The sequence below is a fragment of the Rhinoderma darwinii genome (assembly GCF_050947455.1).
Source record: "Rhinoderma darwinii isolate aRhiDar2 chromosome 5 unlocalized genomic scaffold, aRhiDar2.hap1 SUPER_5_unloc_34, whole genome shotgun sequence".
Taxonomy (NCBI): Eukaryota; Metazoa; Chordata; class Amphibia; order Anura; family Rhinodermatidae; genus Rhinoderma; species Rhinoderma darwinii.
The window spans coordinates 666,416-684,218 of NW_027461792.1; the positions used below are offsets into that span (position 1 = coordinate 666,416).

At 49.3% G+C, this 17,803-nt stretch overlaps 1 non-coding gene and 3 pseudogenes across 1 annotated transcript; all 4 read right to left on the reverse strand.

Annotated features, from left to right (window-relative positions):
* Window positions 1–2,218: 2,218 nt before the first annotated feature.
* On the reverse strand, window positions 2,219–2,390 carry LOC142690607 (U2 spliceosomal RNA; annotated as a pseudogene).
* Window positions 2,391–9,037: 6,647 nt separating this feature from the next.
* LOC142690647 (U2 spliceosomal RNA) lies at window positions 9,038–9,208 on the reverse strand (annotated as a pseudogene).
* A 6,487-nt stretch (window positions 9,209–15,695) lies between these two features.
* LOC142690673 (U2 spliceosomal RNA) lies at window positions 15,696–15,765 on the reverse strand (annotated as a pseudogene).
* Window positions 15,766–17,050: 1,285 nt separating this feature from the next.
* On the reverse strand, window positions 17,051–17,237 carry LOC142690620 (U2 spliceosomal RNA). The gene has a single exon (XR_012859351.1). It is a non-coding gene; the product is annotated as a U2 spliceosomal RNA (small nuclear RNA).
* Window positions 17,238–17,803: the final 566 nt, after the last annotated feature.

Genomic DNA, 17,803 nt, shown 5'->3' on the forward strand with positions numbered 1-17,803 from the left:
TGCTGGAACTGCACTTGGAGGCCACGTGCCCAAGGCCTCCACATTTGTTACAGCATATGACATGACCTTCACTGCATGCGTCTTTTGTATGTCCATACGACTGGCAGTTCCAGCAGAACCGGGGCATCTGGGGGTAAAAGAGATAACCCCGGTTCCTCCCAATGGCAAAGTTGGCTGGCGGATGTACAAAGCCTCGTATGCCACTTGGGTCTTGGAAGAACTTCACGAAGTACTTCCGTTTGCCATTCCAGAAGCCCTCTGCATTTTTTACTTCATGGCTGAAGTGTATCTCTTTACAATATCGCCCTAGGAAAATCTCGATGTCCCTGGCAGGGACAAACGGGCTATGCATCACCACGACGAGTGGAATGGATTCCTCGCCGTAGAGGAACGAGAAATTGAGCCCGTCCAGGCGCTCATCTGTCTGGTCCGCACCAGACAGGGCTGCACAGATGGTGTCGCAGCAGGCCGCGGTACAAAAGGAGATGGTATATCGTCCGCGGCCTTCCTGGTCATTAAGACACAGGATATTCTCCCGTCTGAGGCCGAAGAAGCCAAGCAAGATTTCCCCTACTATGAACTTCAGGTTCCTCCGCTGGCGATGTTTCTCCTCGACCTCAATCCGGATAGATTGTCGCAACTGGGTCTCCCCAGTCACGAATCCGTATGTGAACGGCATCACAGCTTGTCCCAACACAGCTTGTCGCAACAAGGAATCGCCCTTCTAGGCCGTCCGGCGCAAGCCGTCCGCCTAGTGATCCCTTCTCGTTGCCTGAGGACTAGTCCGACTACCCAATAGCTGCAGGGGGGTGAAGTCAAGGCGATAAACCTGTGACGATCCCCCCAGGCCAAGTAGCCGGGTACCCCAGGCACCTTCTGACAAAACCTCCTGTATAAATACACTTGGTCTTAGCCAAAAGGCCGAGAAGCGATAACCCGAATGGGCCGGCCGTTGACCGAGCCTGTCCCATACTGCTGTTCACCCCTTGCAGCGATTCAGCCTACTCCTAGGCAATTCCATGGGGCCCTGCAGGCTCACACACATTTACAGCTACTAAGCGGGAGGTGAATAAAGGCCGGAGAGGAAGCTACACAGGATTTGCTTCTTTTGCTTGCACCACAATGCAGTGCTGAAAGAGGAGGAATCTACATAAAAACGCCTTCCTGGCAACGCCCAAATGCCCTCCTGCCATGCAGATAAACACTGGCAGCGGCAGCAAGTGCATGCCCACAGCCACCCCTTGTTCCTTCACACCTTGTATCAGCTGTAATCCAGTCCAGTCCAGTGCTGCCTGCTGAGCAGCACTGACCAACACTGCCTGGGCCCAGGCTTTTATCTATCTCTGAGGCAGGCCCCATTATGATGTCAGAAAGCTGGCTCTGGAATCCTGAGGGCTCCACTATGACACGTGCAAAGTTCCGTCTGAACTTTATATAAGACGGTGAGGCTCAGTCAGTCACTCAGTGTTGCCTGAGAGGGCAACACTGCAACAGCCGGCCGCCAGGCTGTCTTTTTTTTGCACATTTATTTGCCTCCAGGAGGCCACAAGAGGGAGACAAGGGACTGCAAAATGGAAAATAAGCATCCACCAACTTTACAGACAACTTCTCCTTGCTCCTACAACCTCCATCCTTGCACAGTTTGTTATTCTTCTAGGTAACATAGTAACAAATCCAAATTGCTGCTCTCTTTGTAGGCAAGCAAGGGTTTGTTGCAACTGCAATTCTTACTTCTTCTTGAAATGTAGGGACGACAGTACATTCCATCACATCCATCTAGTGTACACAGGTAGGTCCATTGTGGCGGGTAGGCGGCTGGCTGCTTTAATGGCTGTTTGCTGTTCCCCTACTCCACTCCACTCCACTATTTGACTGTGGTGCTGCATCAATCAGTGGCTGGCTCAGGTGCAGCTCTTTAACTTACCTAGGAGGGAGGGAGGGCGGAGAGAAGACAAGGAAGGTGAATGAGCTGTTCCAATGTGAAATGCCGGAAACACAGAAACACAGAAGACACACACACACACACACAACAAGAGGTGGCAATGTATTAATTAATTGCATTTAATAAATGAGCTCATTATCACACATGACTGTACAAATGCATTGTCCAACAGGTGTTGAAATAATGGGATTAAAAGGGGAGATCCCATCAGAAAGACAAAAACAATAGCAAACACAAATAGCACTTTTGGAATCTGATTTTAGTCAACACATAAGGGAAGGGTGCACCGGTCCTGGAAATACTGCAATACCAGGTCAATGCGTGGAGTGGACAGAGCAAGCTCTATTTCCATCTCCCTGTTCTAAAAATCCATTTAATATATGGTCCCCAGATAGGGGACGTATCAGATATTAAACTGATAAGAACAGATTTTTTTTTTTTAAGTTGGCTACCCCTTTTCAGGGGTGTCAATGATTTATTTCATGATAAAAAATACAGTTTACAATAAAACCAACTTTTGTACAAATGAATAACAATAAAATCAATATTTCATTGCATTACATTACATAAAAGGGACATGGTGGCAACTCTTTATATGTTGGAGTTCCATTCTTTCACAAACCATTTATTAAGAAGGGTGGCATTTCTTTTTTTGTCTAATAAATAATAAATGTACATTTCGCTAAAACAAAGACCTAAAACATCATCAGTAGATAAAACATCGTGCTTAAAAATCAGGATGTTCCTGGCCTTCCATAGAGCTTCTTTGGCGCAATTCATCGTCTTCCACGCTATTATCTTTTGGCTCGCGGTTGGGCATCCAAATAGTCCATATAAAATATCTTCATAATTCAAGTCTTTCAGGTCTGCCATCTTTACCAAAAGAGGGAATATTTTTTTCCAAAATTTCTTCGCAAAATCACACGTCCAAAAAATGTGTCGAATCGTTTCCTCGGCCTGGCAGCCTTCCCTCGGGCAGACGGCAGACCTCGCGAGCCTCCTTCTGTATTGGAATGCCCGGCATGGAAGACATTGATGAATGCAGCTCCAGGCCAGGTCCATCTGTGTATTAAAAAGATAAAACACATTAATAATTTTGAAGATAAAAGCACTTCGTTCCTCATTAAAATTCTCAATCCTGCTGACCGTCTCACTTTCTCTTAGGTCTTTAATTAATTTTTTACTATTTTTCAGCTCATTTACATTTTTTCCCTTCAGGTTGAATAAGGTCACTATCTTTTCTAAAATCACATAGTTTATTGAGAGTTTAAAAGCGTAAGGTGAGGATAAAACAATGTTGAACCACCCAAACCTTCGCATTAAAAACCCTGTATTAAAACGTAAAAAATAGGACCAATAATGTTCTTTAAAAAGGGAATTAAAACAGAAACTGAAGAACTTGATTAAAAGAAACCTGTTAAAATTCGGAAAATCTTTGCCACCCTTCGGTTTGGATTTCATCACAATCTCTCTTTTAAGTTTCTCCATTCTGGAACTCCAAAAGAAGGTAAAACATGCTTTAGTAATTTTTTGCAATAAAACCGTGGGGGGAGGGAAAACCATACTGAGATATAAAAGCAGGGGTAAAATGACCATTTTAATAATTAAAACTTTTCCCTCCATGGTAAGTTTTCTCATGTTCCACATACATATTTTTTGATTTACCTTCTGCGCCACCATGTCCCAACTGATAAAACCATTATCGCACTCACTGAAGGAGACACCTAAAATCGTAATATTATCTGACACAGGGACGGGTATGTCTCTAAAAGCCATGCTTCCTATATTTAAAATATTACTTTTGTCGAAGTTCACCTTAAAACCGGAAGCACAGCAATAAAACTCAATTTGTCTGAGGGTTCTCTGAAGCGACAGGGTGTCCCTGCAAAAAACCGCTACATCGTCCATGTACCCCACTGCTTTAGCCTCTACGCCGCCACCCCCGGGCAGGGGGACTCCACGTATTAACTTATCGCGGCGAATTGTACACAGTAGAGGCTCTAATGCGCAAATAAAAAGCAGTGGGGACAAGGGACACCCCTGCTTCACCCCTGAGTCTAAAATCACGTCCTGTGTCTTAAAACCATTCACTAAAATTTTGCTTGTGCAATCTTTATAAAAGGCTTTAAGTGATAATAAAAATCCTTCAGGTATACCCATACGCTCTAAAACCTTAAAAAGATAAAAATGAGAGACACGGTCGAACGCCTTCTCGAAGTCTATAGATAAAATGGCTAATTTACCTCTTCTAGACCTCGTGTCCTCAATCACATCTTTTACCAGGTTAAGATTATCCCAGATGCTGCGGCCTGGCACCCCACACACCTGGTTAGAGTGTACAATGTGGGGTATTATGGCTTTTAATCTATTTGCGCACACTTTTGCCATTATTTTATAGTCGCTATTCAGAAGGGTTATTGGTCTCCAGTTCTTCAAAACTGCGATGTCACCTTTCTTATGTAGCAGGGAGACCTCACCCTTCCGCCAGGACTTAGGCAGCATCTTGGAATTAAAAACTTCATAAAAAAGGCTAAAAAGATCCTCTTTTAAAATGTCATAAAATTTGACATAAAACTCACTGGGTATACCGTCCGGTCCGGGAACTTTTCCGGCTTTAAAACTCTTTACCGTTTCTAAAACCTCCTGCTCCGTCAGCTCCTGTAATAAAAAATTCTGGGAGACAGGGTCTAAAACAGTAGTAATCTCCTTCAGTGAGTCACGCATAAAATTATGATCCACAGTTTTAACACTAAAAAGGTCAGCATAAAACTCATGAACTTTACTTAAAATACCCTGTACATCTGACACACCTTCAATATTTTTAATAATAGCCTTTTTATTGTTAATTTTTTTAAAAAAGTACCTGGAGCAGGTCTCATTCTCCTCCACATGCTGAATTTTGGAACGAAAAATGATTTCTTTGCCTTTCTGCTCCAGGCACTGAGCTATTTCTTTTTTTAAATTAGTGATGTCAGTTTTAACGTCAATTTCATTATCTCTCATCTTGTACAGGGTCTGCAGACGGGTGCTGAGAATTTTAAAAAAAGCATGTTTTTCTCTGGCTTTCGCCACGCTCTTTTTAATAAAAAATTCCTTTATTCTTTTTTTCATTTTCTCCCACCATGCACTGATGGGAGTACGCATGTCTCTCCCCCGCCTGCATTTTTGGTAAAATTCAATAAAATCAGTAAAAACCTGTGGATCATCTAAAAGGGAAACATTTAACTTCCAGGACTTCTTACACACCGGTTTATTAAAATCACGCTTTACATAAAATGATAAAAGCTTGTGATCTGAGAAAACATTAGTTAAAACTTCACAATTAAAAGGCAGTACATTCTCATTACAAAAAATAAAATCTATCCTGGAGCTACAGGTGGCGTTGCTCCAGGTAACGCCGGCTTCCTCTGGGCTGCTCCTATTACATTCTTTGTACAAATCTGTTAATTTAAAATCATTTACAATATCTTTGAGCAGTCCAGAGGTCTTATCGTAATTCCTACTTGTAGTACTGGTAAGCCGGCGTTCCCCCCTCAGGATACAGTTAAAATCACCTGCGAGGATAAAAGGCTCAGTTGTATTAATAAAAAGAGGTAACATTTCTAGCATCTCTGCTCTCTCATTTTTGTCAGGTGAGCCGTAAAAATTTAAAAACTGCCATTTTACGCCGTCAATAAAAGCTTTAACCAATAAAATACGTCCTGGAAGAATCTCTTGAATAAAATCAATAAAAACGTTTCCCTTAAAAAGAATGGCGACCCCTGCTGATCTGGACTCGTTAGATCCAGACCAGACTGATGGACCATACTTCCAATCCTCTTTGTATTTATGGTACTTCATTGCATGGGGAATGCCGCACTCCTGCAGGAAAAAAACAGAGGCTGCCAGGCCAGATAAAAAACTGAAGAGAGCAACCCTTCTGACTTTGGACTTGGCGCCCCTCACGTTGAGGGAGATCCCCTTTATTTCAGACATCGTGGAGTTTTAATTGTGTTAGTCTTGATTTTAAAAAATAAATAATCGTGTTACTTAAAATCAGACTTGGCCTCCACCAGCAATACCAGAAATCTCGCTTGAACTCATCTCCCCGCCCTCGTCTGACTCTAGCGAGAAAGGGGATGATTCAGGAGAGGAACTACCTTCCGTGAGCGTCGAGCCAACAGCCCTCATCTCGTATACAGGGAGTCCAGATTCACACAGCCTTACCTGGGTCTCTAACGGCTGACCATATAGGTCTGTATCGGGTGGGTCCCCCAAGGGCCCCGCCGCTCCCCCCTGAGGCCGTGCAGGCCGTGCAGGCCGTTCTAGAGGGGGAGGTTGCGCACATGGCGGGGTGTCGGTTGGCTCGGGGGGAACAGTGCCCACCCTCCTCACCAGTAACGACGAGGGGGCGGTCCTAGGAGGAGCCTCACTTTGCTTTACGGACGTATCCATTTGCTCCTCCCCTGTCACCCCCCTACCGGCACGCTCCTGTTTACCCTTTTTACGGGGACCCACTTTCAGCCAACCTTCCTCTTCAGACTCCGTATCTAGAGACCCAGGATTGGGAGCAGGCCCGGCATCCACTGAGCAACCAGCACTCTGGGATGCCTCAGTTATCTCACTGGCCTGCCCCTTCTCAGCCTTACGTTTGGCTTGGCGTTTTTCCTTCGCACTGGACTCCCTTCTCTCCTCTGAGGCTGTTGGCTGTGAGGTACCTGCTTTGGCTCCAACAGACCGTACCCTTGAAGCCCAGGTACCCCGCTGCTCCTTTGCAGCACTGGCTTGTTCCTCTCCCTGAGGGCGGGGCTGGTCCGCTGGTGGAGCACGTGGGGGCGCCCCGGGTTGCTCTTCTTCTCCGCTTCGGTACCTATGAGGACAAGAAAAATACAAGTGACCAGTTTTTTGACAAAAGTTGCATTTTTTTTCTTCTGTGCACTCCCTTATATTGTGCTCTTTGCTTCCACAGTTTCTGCAGGTGACATCGCAGTTAAAACTGGTATGTCCATAGGTACCACAAGCCCTGCAGAAGTTTGGCATCCCTGAGAAGTAGAGGTCGCCATTCACATTTCCAATTTTAAAACGAGCCGGTGGTAATCTCGTTTCTTGGGTGGAGGGGTCCTTAATCAGCGTAACTAAAAACTTCCATTTGGCGGTCCACACTCCACACTCGTTCATCACTTTCCCCAGGAGTTTGACATTTTTGAAGTAGGCAGCTAGAAATGCTGCCACTTCCAGATCTCTCACATATGGGGAATACATTTTAATCACCACGAGTTTGGTTATTTCAAATTCATGCTCTACTACCTTGACTCCCGCTGCTACGAGTTCACCTTGTTTCCTCTCAGCTCGGTCCATAGCATCACGGAGTATTCCTTCTCCCATGAAGGTGACATCGTAGATTCCTCGCTTCGGGTAGTCCTGGATAGCCAAGAGCTCGTTCTTGTGGACCGCCAGCAGATCTTCCAAAATGGCGTGGACTAAAAATTTAATACCACGGGGACCGCCTCCACCCTCTGCCACGATAAATCGTGCAGAATTCTTAAGCCGGGCGTACACCGGCACCGCATCGGGTTCGCCTGCCATTAGCGTGGCCAGGTCGAACCGCACAGCTTTCGCTGCGCCCCTTGTCTTACGGAGACCAAGGGGCTGGGGGGGATCGCAACTCGTTGCTCAGGACTAAGCCTCTCTCCCAAATAGCAGCACGGGGGTGAAGTCCAGGCGAACCTGGACGATCCCCCGAGGCCGAGAGAGAGGGTACCTGAGCACCTTCTGACCAAAAACCTCCTGTATAAATACACTTGGTCTTAGCCAAAAGGCCGAGAAGCGATAACCCGAATGGGCCGGCCGTTGACCGAGCCTGTCCCATACTGCTGTTCACCCCTTGCAGCGATTCAGCCTACTCCTAGGCAATTCCATGGGGCCCTGCAGGCTCACACACATTTACAGCTACTAAGCGGGAGGTGAATAAAGGCCGGAGAGGAAGCTACACAGGATTTGCTTCTTTTGCTTGCACCACAATGCAGTGCTGAAAGAGGAGGAATCTACATAAAAACGCCTTCCTGGCAACGCCCAAATGCCCTCCTGCCATGCAGATAAACACTGGCAGCGGCAGCAAGTGCATGCCCACAGCCACCCCTTGTTCCTTCACACCTTGTATCAGCTGTAATCCAGTCCAGTCCAGTGCTGCCTGCTGAGCAGCACTGACCAACACTGCCTGGGCCCAGGCTTTTATCTATCTCTGAGGCAGGCCCCATTATGATGTCAGAAAGCTGGCTCTGGAATCCTGAGGGCTCCACTATGACACGTGCAAAGTTCCGTCTGAACTTTATATAAGACGGTGAGGCTCAGTCAGTCACTCAGTGTTGCCTGAGAGGGCAACACTGCAACAGCCGGCCGCCAGGCTGTCTTTTTTTTGCACATTTATTTGCCTCCAGGAGGCCACAAGAGGGAGACAAGGGACTGCAAAATGGAAAATAAGCATCCACCAACTTTACAGACAACTTCTCCTTGCTCCTACAACCTCCATCCTTGCACAGTTTGTTATTCTTCTAGGTAACATAGTAACAAATCCAAATTGCTGCTCTCTTTGTAGGCAAGCAAGGGTTTGTTGCAACTGCAATTCTTACTTCTTCTTGAAATGTAGGGACGACAGTACATTCCATCACATCCATCTAGTGTACACAGGTAGGTCCATTGTGGCGGGTAGGCGGCTGGCTGCTTTAATGGCTGTTTGCTGTTCCCCTACTCCACTCCACTCCACTATTTGACTGTGGTGCTGCATCAATCAGTGGCTGGCTCAGGTGCAGCTCTTTAACTTACCTAGGAGGGAGGGAGGGCGGAGAGAAGACAAGGAAGGTGAATGAGCTGTTCCAATGTGAAATGCCGGAAACACAGAAACACAGAAGACACACACACACACACACAACAAGAGGTGGCAATGTATTAATTAATTGCATTTAATAAATGAGCTCATTATCACACATGACTGTACAAATGCATTGTCCAACAGGTGTTGAAATAATGGGATTAAAAGGGGAGATCCCATCAGAAAGACAAAAACAATAGCAAACACAAATAGCACTTTTGGAATCTGATTTTAGTCAACACATAAGGGAAGGGTGCACCGGTCCTGGAAATACTGCAATACCAGGTCAATGCGTGGAGTGGACAGAGCAAGCTCTATTTCCATCTCCCTGTTCTAAAAATCCATTTAATATATGGTCCCCAGATAGGGGACGTATCAGATATTAAACTGATAAGAACAGATTTTTTTTTTTTTTTTTTTTTTTTTTTTTTTTTTTTTTTTTTTTTTTTTGATTGAAAAATGCTTTATTGACAATCAATCGTCATCATACAAACATTACTGCGACGCAGCGCAAGCCATGAAGCAGCAAATAATAAATAATAACAGTCGTCAAACATAACATGACAGTATAATACACAGTACAGGCTAGCCTATGCTATACATTACACCACATGCTACACTAATCATTCTTGCATTCACTAAAGCCAAACAACAAAGCATTACAGACAAGTGATGGGATAGGGGAGTGGGTAGGAGGGGATAGGGAAGGGGGAAATCACAGGCCCGAAGCTTTATTGAAAGACAACACACAAGAAGGGAGAGTGGGGGGAAGGGGAGTATCAGTCCTCTTCCTCATCGACGTCCGGGCTGTCCCAGGTGGAATAGTCTCTGAGCAGGCTGTGGATCAGCCTGCGGCAGTCCTGGACGGACACACTCTCTCTCCGCAAAATCAGACGGTTCCTGGCAAACCATATAGCGTCCTTAAAGCAGTTCATAAGGCGCCAGGCTTCCTGGATTGCTCCATCCGTGGTATTCCCAGGAAATAGTCCATAAAGTACCGAGCGGTACGACAGTCTGTTCCTGGGTACTGAGTCCTTGAGTTCATGTTCCAAGGCTTTCAACAGACCCTGTGCAAAGGGGCACTGCCAGAAAATGTGCAAAGATGTTTCCTCCGTGAAGGGGCACCTGGGGCAGTACCGGGTCTTGCACAGGTTGCGGGCATGCATGAATGACCTAAGAGGCAGTCCTCCCTGGATGGCCATCCATGAAATGTCCTTGTGCCCGTTGGTCAACCTGCCAGATGACACGTTAGTCCAAACAGTCTCCAACGTGTCGGCATGAAGCCCTGGAACAGACTCCAGTGAGTCCTTTGCTCTGATGTGCTTGTGGATCGTCTTAGGTTTCCACAAGTCGGGCTTAAGACCCTCCAGTTGATGCTCCCTCACGAACCGGACGACATCTCCGTAGAACCAGGGAGCGTGCCAGTTGTAAGGGAAGGAGCTGTCCCACTTGTCCCAGCCAAAACCTCGCCAGAGGGGAAGGAGGAAGTAGCGGGACATGGCCTTGCCCGCAGAGCCGTTTGCTGTCCTCAGAGTCCTACGAACACAGTCACATACAAAAGCGATCCGCAGCAGAGTGGGAATGTCGGGTATACCCTTCCCACCTTTGCGGGGCTCCTTGTACATAACAGTCCGCTTTACTCTGTCCATTTTCGAGCCCCAGATGAAGCGAAACACAGTCCTGGTAATGGCCCTCGAGACGGTGGCAAGAGGGGGCCATGCCTGTGCAGTGTATTGTAGCACAGGCAAGACTTCGTTACGCAGGACCATTGCTTTGCCCTCAATAGTGAGTTGTCTGAGGCTCCACAGTCCGATCCTTTGGTTGACTTTGGCCAAGCGTTCTTCCCACGACTTTAGGGCTGCACCTTCCTTACCGAACCAGACTCCCAGAATTTTGATGAAGTCCGGCTTGATAGTAAACGGGAAGGAGGCAGGAGAAGGCAGGTACCACTTTCCGAAGAGCATGGCTTCCGACTTCCCGCAGTTGACTTTTGCCCCTGAAGCGCGTCCGAACTCCTCACAGGTCTGGACGAGTGCAGTCACCGAACTCTGGTCAGCGCAGAAGACGGTCACGTCGTCCATGTACAGCGAGCATTTGACCTCGAAGTGTCCTGGACCTGGTGCGGTGATCCCTCTGATCTCTCCATTCTGCCGGATAGCCTCTGCGAAGAGCTCTATAACACAAACAAAAAGGAGAGGTGAAAGAGGACAGCCTTGTCTAACCCCCGACGATACAGGAAAGGGGTCAGTCTTCCAGCCGTTCACCAGCACCGAGCTGTAAATGTCGCAATACATCAGGTTAACATACAAACAGAACAACCTGCCAAGCCGCAGCCTACGCAGAGCCTTACCCATGAATTCGTGAGAGACCCGGTCAAAAGCCTTCTCCTGATCCAGACTGACCAGGGCCGCGTGTGTACGGCGGCTTTGCATGTAATGCACCGTGTCCCTCACCAGGGCAAGACTGTCGGCCACCCTACGGCCAGGAATGCCGCAGGTTTGGTCCGATCCGATGATCTGTCCGATGACAACCTTCAGTCTGTTGGCCAATACTTTGGCGAGGATCTTGTAGTCCACGTTCAGGAGAGAGATGGGACGCCAGTTTTTCAGGTCACATCTCTCCCCCTTCCGCTTATACAAGATCGTGATCATGCCTTCTCTCAAGGACGGTGGCATTCTACCCTCCACCACCATCTCCTCATAGAGCTCCAGCAGGTCCGGACTGATCAAGTCCCCCAGCGCTACATAGAGCTCTGCTGGGAGACCATCACTGCCCGGGGTCCTGCCGGGTCTGAAGGATTTAGCGGCAGAGAGCAGTTCCTCCACCGTCAGGGGTACATCCATAGCCTCCGTACCTGCAGGATCAAGATGATTAGTGATACCTGACAGGAATTTATCGGCGGCTTCGGGGTCAGTGGTTTTCCGGGAGTAGAGGCTTTGGTAGTAGTCTGTGACGACTCCCATCACCTCCTTCTTCCCAGAATGCATGTTTCCGGTCTCATCTCGAAGTTCCTTCAGGGGCGTGTGGCCGGCATGGAGTTTCCTGAAAAAGAACGAGTTACATTTCTCACCCTTCTCCAGGTTCTCCACCTTGGAACGAAAGACAATTCGCTTGGATTCCTCCTCAAAGTGCCTTTTCAGGCCCTTTTTGGCTTCCTCCAGCTCCTTCCTGACGTCCCAGCCGCATTGAAGGAGGTCTTGAAGGGATCGCAGCTGACGCTGCATCTCTCTGAAGTCTCTCTTCCTCTCACACGCCTGTTGACGACTTTTTGCCTGAAAGAAACAACGAAATTCAACTTTAACATATTCCCACCAGTCACAGGTTTTGTCAAAGAAAACTTTATCATTCCTCCAAACAATATAGGCGTCTCTAAGTTCCGCCAGTACCTCCTCTCTTTCCAGCAGGGCACAATTCAGCTTCCAGGAGCCAGGGCCGGGAGGAAAACCGTGGCCGATGGCACCCTGGAAGAGAATGGCCCTGTGGTCAGAGAAGAAGCAGGGGACCATGGAGTGCCCATGCTGCTTGACTGCCCGGGAGGTGAACACAAAGTCAATCCGAGAACGAAGTGAGCCATCGGGTCGGCTCCATGAATAGTTCACAGAGCCAATCCCCATGGAGCCCACAACGTCCTGCAAGGATGCTTCGGTTACCATCTCGATAAGCAGTTTGGAACTGACATCCAGTTTGATTGAAGTGCCGGAACTTCGTCCATCCTCTTCGATGGGGCAGTTGAAGTCCCCGGCCATCACCACTGCCCTAGTGGTGGCGAGCTGGGTCCGCAGGGTCTGGAATAGTTCCAGGCGCTCAGCCTTCATAGGGGGAGCGTACACGTTGATGAGCCTAATCGGCTCTCCTGCCCAGGAACCGTCTACGACCAACAAGCGGCCGCAGGCGAGCTCCTGGACAGAGTCAACAGTAAATACGCTTCCCCTAATCAGGATGGCAACCCCTGCAGACTTACAGTCGCCCCCACCAGACCAGTAGGACGGGCCATGGGTCCACTGCCTGGCCAGATGATGGTATGACCTGGAAGAGGGGAGAGTACATTCCTGCAGCATAAATACATCACTCGACTGCTTGGAAAGAAAAGTTAGCACCATCTGACATCTAGTCCTATCTCTAACACTCCTCACATTGAGGCTAAAGATGTTAAGTTTAGCAGCCATGGGGGAGAATAAAGAAGGTTAGTGCAAACGATACACCTTAGTTACCAGTCCGGTCGGGCGGATCCTCCTCTCCTGGCGGGTCCGAAAGATCCAGCAGGCCCTCTGACAAAAATTGTTCCAGGATTGTAGCCACCTGGATGTCTGTTGTGAAGTCGATGACCTCAGGTTCAGACACGAGTTCCTCCACCATCTGCTCCATTTCCTCCTGCTGCGCAAGGGAATCTTCGCAGATTTCCACGACTTGTCGCTTTGAGGACTCAGCAGCTGGGCTGTCCCTCACCTTTCTCTTCCTCTGGATGGCACCTGAGGAGACAAGAGGGGGAAAATCCTCCAGGGAGAGGACTCCAGCAGCTGGAGGGGAAGATGTTAGTGCTGCTGGAGCTGGGGAGAAGGGAGGCTGGGTTGGGAGAGGTGCAGGTGACAGGACCACTGAGATGGGTGGGTAGGAGAAGGTGAGAGCCTCAGTGGGGGTGACAGGGGTTGGGGACGGGGGGGTGGGGAGGGCCGGGCGAGGGAGGGTGGGAAGGGTAGGGCGAGGGAGGGCCGGGAGACGGGGGGGAGGGACTGTCGTCTTCTTACCATCCTTCTTATTCCCGGTCTTCTGCGCCGCTGGAGCTCTGGCTGGGGCGGGGTTCCCTCTGGCCGGAGCTTTCGCCGCTACAGTTGCCCAGGATCGATCCCTCTTCGGGCAGTCCTTGTAGGAGTGGGCTGCTTGTCCGCAGAGGTTGCACATTGTCCGTTTCGGGCAGTCTTTGGTCTCGTGTCCTGTTACCCGGCAGTTCTTGCAGGCGTCCTCCTTGCAGTCCTTCACCGAATGACCCTTCTTGCTGCATCTCCTGCAGATCTGCGGCATGTCCGGGTAGTAGATGAGGCCGTAGGAGTTGCCCAGCGAGAATGACTGGGGCAGGTGTTGGAGGCCGTCTTCCGCGCTGGAATCCTTGTTCAGTCGGACGATTACCGACCACTTGCCAGTCCAGAAGCCGAGTCCGTTCAGGATGTGGGTGGGTTCCCTCACCACTGTGCAGAACCGCTTCAGGAGCGTGGTGATGTCTTTGCCGGGGGTGTGTGGGTTCCGCATTGAGACCGTCACCCGCCTTTCCTCTCTTTGGACAGGGCAGTTGCCCACAAAGCGAGAGAAAGGGGATTCAGGCCTCGCCGCTTTCACCATCTCCCAGTACCTTCTGCAGATGTTGATCGAAGCGAAGGTCACGAAGAACATCCCGGTCATGAAGGCCTGGATGCTGATGGTCTCCGGCTTAGCGAAGCCCTGGTCCAGGAGCATCTTCTGGCAGAACACTTCTTCCGTCATGTCCGGCACTCTCCCGTCCACCTCCTTCAGCTTCAGGGCCACCGTCTGCTTCATCCAGGGCTCCAGGGTTGGAGCAGCCTGGTTCGGCTTCCTGGTGGCCTGTTGGCTTGAGGAGGCTTCAGGAGGAGATGTCCTGGCCTGGGCCGGCTCACCTGGTCCATCAGCCTTCTTCTTCTGGGTGGCAGGGTTGCTGGTTGAGGCCATGGCTTCTTCCAGCTGTTCCTGTCGCTTGGGGAGGATCTTCGATAGCTCTTTCCCGAAGGGGGCGGAGCTATGCAAATCTTCTCCTTGCTGGCCGAGGTTCTTCCACGAAATTTCTTCCGCAGCGGTTCCTCGTCGAGCTTCTTCTGCGGCCGAGCTTCTTCAAAGATCCCCTTCAGCAGCGGCTCTTCTCCGAAGGTCTCTGTCGCAGTTCTCCTTCTTCTTCCCGGCAGCGATCTCCCGGAGCTTCTTCCCCGATGGCGGCTTCTCCCTTCTGGATCGTCGTCTTCGCTGGTTCTTCTCCGCAGTTCGTCGCCGGCTTCGTCTGGAACGCTCTTGGATCGCTAAGCTAGTGTTTATAGCCCCCAGTGGTTCTCCGAGCTATCTATCCTTACAAGGACTGATAAGAACAGATTTTTTTTTTTTTTTATTGAAAGCCCGAGTCGTGCTTTCTATCACCCAAGTGCATAAAAAGTGCAGAGGTGCCACACAAAAAGTGCACAAGGATGCGGTCTATCGCAGCCCTTCTCTTAAAAGAGAGAGGCCCCGCATAACCATTCCCTGACCCTCCAAACCATAGGCCTAGAGGATCAAGGATCGATGGTCCCCCCTCGCCGAAGCTTAGGGAGACCCAAACACACTCCTAGGCTTCTACCTGGGCTGCCACCCCAGTGTCCACCTAGGAGCCTGCATCCTAGTTGCACCTCCCCTCCGAAGAAGGGAGGCCGGGTTGCAGGGGAAAAAGGAACCAGAAGGCCACACATTTTCCCCCTAGACCTCAGGAGGGTCCCAAAAGGGCACCGCATCCCAAAATCCTTGTGACAAACGTGACAAACACACAGTGAAAAACAAAATTAAATAAGTGGATGTGCGCTGTGATACAGCCTGGACATCCGCCAGGTATAAAAAATTCCTCATCTCCCAGCCAGAAGGCCGGGAGAATAAAGGTGTGTGCTCATATAGCGTGAAAGAGAGTGCGTGCAAGTGTGCCTTCACTCAGTGGGATCCCACCCCCAGTGAGTTAGGGCACCCCAGGGTCACCAGCCCTGGGGCACATAGCAACTCGGGCTTCCAAACTACCCGGCCTAATGACCTCGATCCGGCGGTCGCCTGGTCACCTACAAATGGTACCTTTAAACCAAATGCGTACACCAGAGCGATGACCGTTGTGGTTCCCTGCCCTCACCTCGGCGTTCTGTCATCCCCCTACGATGGCCCACGTACCACCGGCAGGGATGATTACTAACCTCAGCTTGAGCAGGTACTACACTTGATCTTAGCCAAAAGGCCGAGAAGCGATAACCCGAATGGGCCGGCCGTTGACCGAGCCTGTCCCATACTGCTGTTCACCCCTTGCAGCGATTCAGCCTACTCCTAGGCAATTCCATGGGGCCCTGCAGGCTCACACACATTTACAGCTACTAAGCGGGAGGTGAATAAAGGCCGGAGAGGAAGCTACACAGGATTTGCTTCTTTTGCTTGCACCACAATGCAGTGCTGAAAGAGGAGGAATCTACATAAAAACGCCTTCCTGGCAACGCCCAAATGCCCTCCTGCCATGCAGATAAACACTGGCAGCGGCAGCAAGTGCATGCCCACAGCCACCCCTTGTTCCTTCACACCTTGTATCAGCTGTAATCCAGTCCAGTCCAGTGCTGCCTGCTGAGCAGCACTGACCAACACTGCCTGGGCCCAGGCTTTTATCTATCTCTGAGGCAGGCCCCATTATGATGTCAGAAAGCTGGCTCTGGAATCCTGAGGGCTCCACTATGACACGTGCAAAGTTCCGTCTGAACTTTATATAAGACGGTGAGGCTCAGTCAGTCACTCAGTGTTGCCTGAGAGGGCAACACTGCAACAGCCGGCCGCCAGGCTGTCTTTTTTTTGCACATTTATTTGCCTCCAGGAGGCCACAAGAGGGAGACAAGGGACTGCAAAATGGAAAATAAGCATCCACCAACTTTACAGACAACTTCTCCTTGCTCCTACAACCTCCATCCTTGCACAGTTTGTTATTCTTCTAGGTAACATAGTAACAAATCCAAATTGCTGCTCTCTTTGTAGGCAAGCAAGGGTTTGTTGCAACTGCAATTCTTACTTCTTCTTGAAATGTAGGGACGACAGTACATTCCATCACATCCATCTAGTGTACACAGGTAGGTCCATTGTGGCGGGTAGGCGGCTGGCTGCTTTAATGGCTGTTTGCTGTTCCCCTACTCCACTCCACTCCACTATTTGACTGTGGTGCTGCATCAATCAGTGGCTGGCTCAGGTGCAGCTCTTTAACTTACCTAGGAGGGAGGGAGGGCGGAGAGAAGACAAGGAAGGTGAATGAGCTGTTCCAATGTGAAATGCCGGAAACACAGAAACACAGAAGACACACACACACACACACAACAAGAGGTGGCAATGTATTAATTAATTGCATTTAATAAATGAGCTCATTATCACACATGACTGTACAAATGCATTGTCCAACAGGTGTTGAAATAATGGGATTAAAAGGGGAGATCCCATCAGAAAGACAAAAACAATAGCAAACACAAATAGCACTTTTGGAATCTGATTTTAGTCAACACATAAGGGAAGGGTGCACCGGTCCTGGAAATACTGCAATACCAGGTCAATGCGTGGAGTGGACAGAGCAAGCTCTATTTCCATCTCCCTGTTCTAAAAATCCATTTAATATATGGTCCCCAGATAGGGGACGTATCAGATATTAAACTGATAAGAACAGATTTTTTTTTTTTTTTTTTTTATTGAAAGCCCGAGCCGTGCTTTCTATCACCCAAGTGCATAAAAAGTGCAGAGGTGCCACACAAAAAGTGCACAAGGATGCGGTCTATCGCAGCCCTTCTCTTAAAAGAGAGAGGCCCCGCATAACCATTCCCTGACCCTCCAAACCATAGGCCTAGAGGATCAAGGATCGATGGTCCCCCCTCGCCGAAGCTTAGGGAGACCCAAACACACTCCTAGGCTTCTACCTGGGCTGCCACCCCAGTGTCCACCTAGGAGCCTGCATCCTAGTTGCACCTCCCCTCCGAAGAAGGGAGGCCGGGTTGCAGGGGAAAAAGGAACCAGAAGGCCACACATTTTCCCCCTAGACCTCAGGAGGGTCCCAAAAGGGCACCGCATCCCAAAATCCTTGTGACAAACGTGACAAACACACAGTGAAAAAACAAAATTAAATAAGTGGATGTGCGCTGTGATACAGCCTGGACATCCGCCAGGTATATAAAAATTCCTCATCTCCCAGCCAGAAGGCCGGGAGAATAAAGGTGTGTGCTTAAAAGTGTGAAAGAAGAGTGCGTGCAAGTGTGCCTTCACTCAGTGGGATC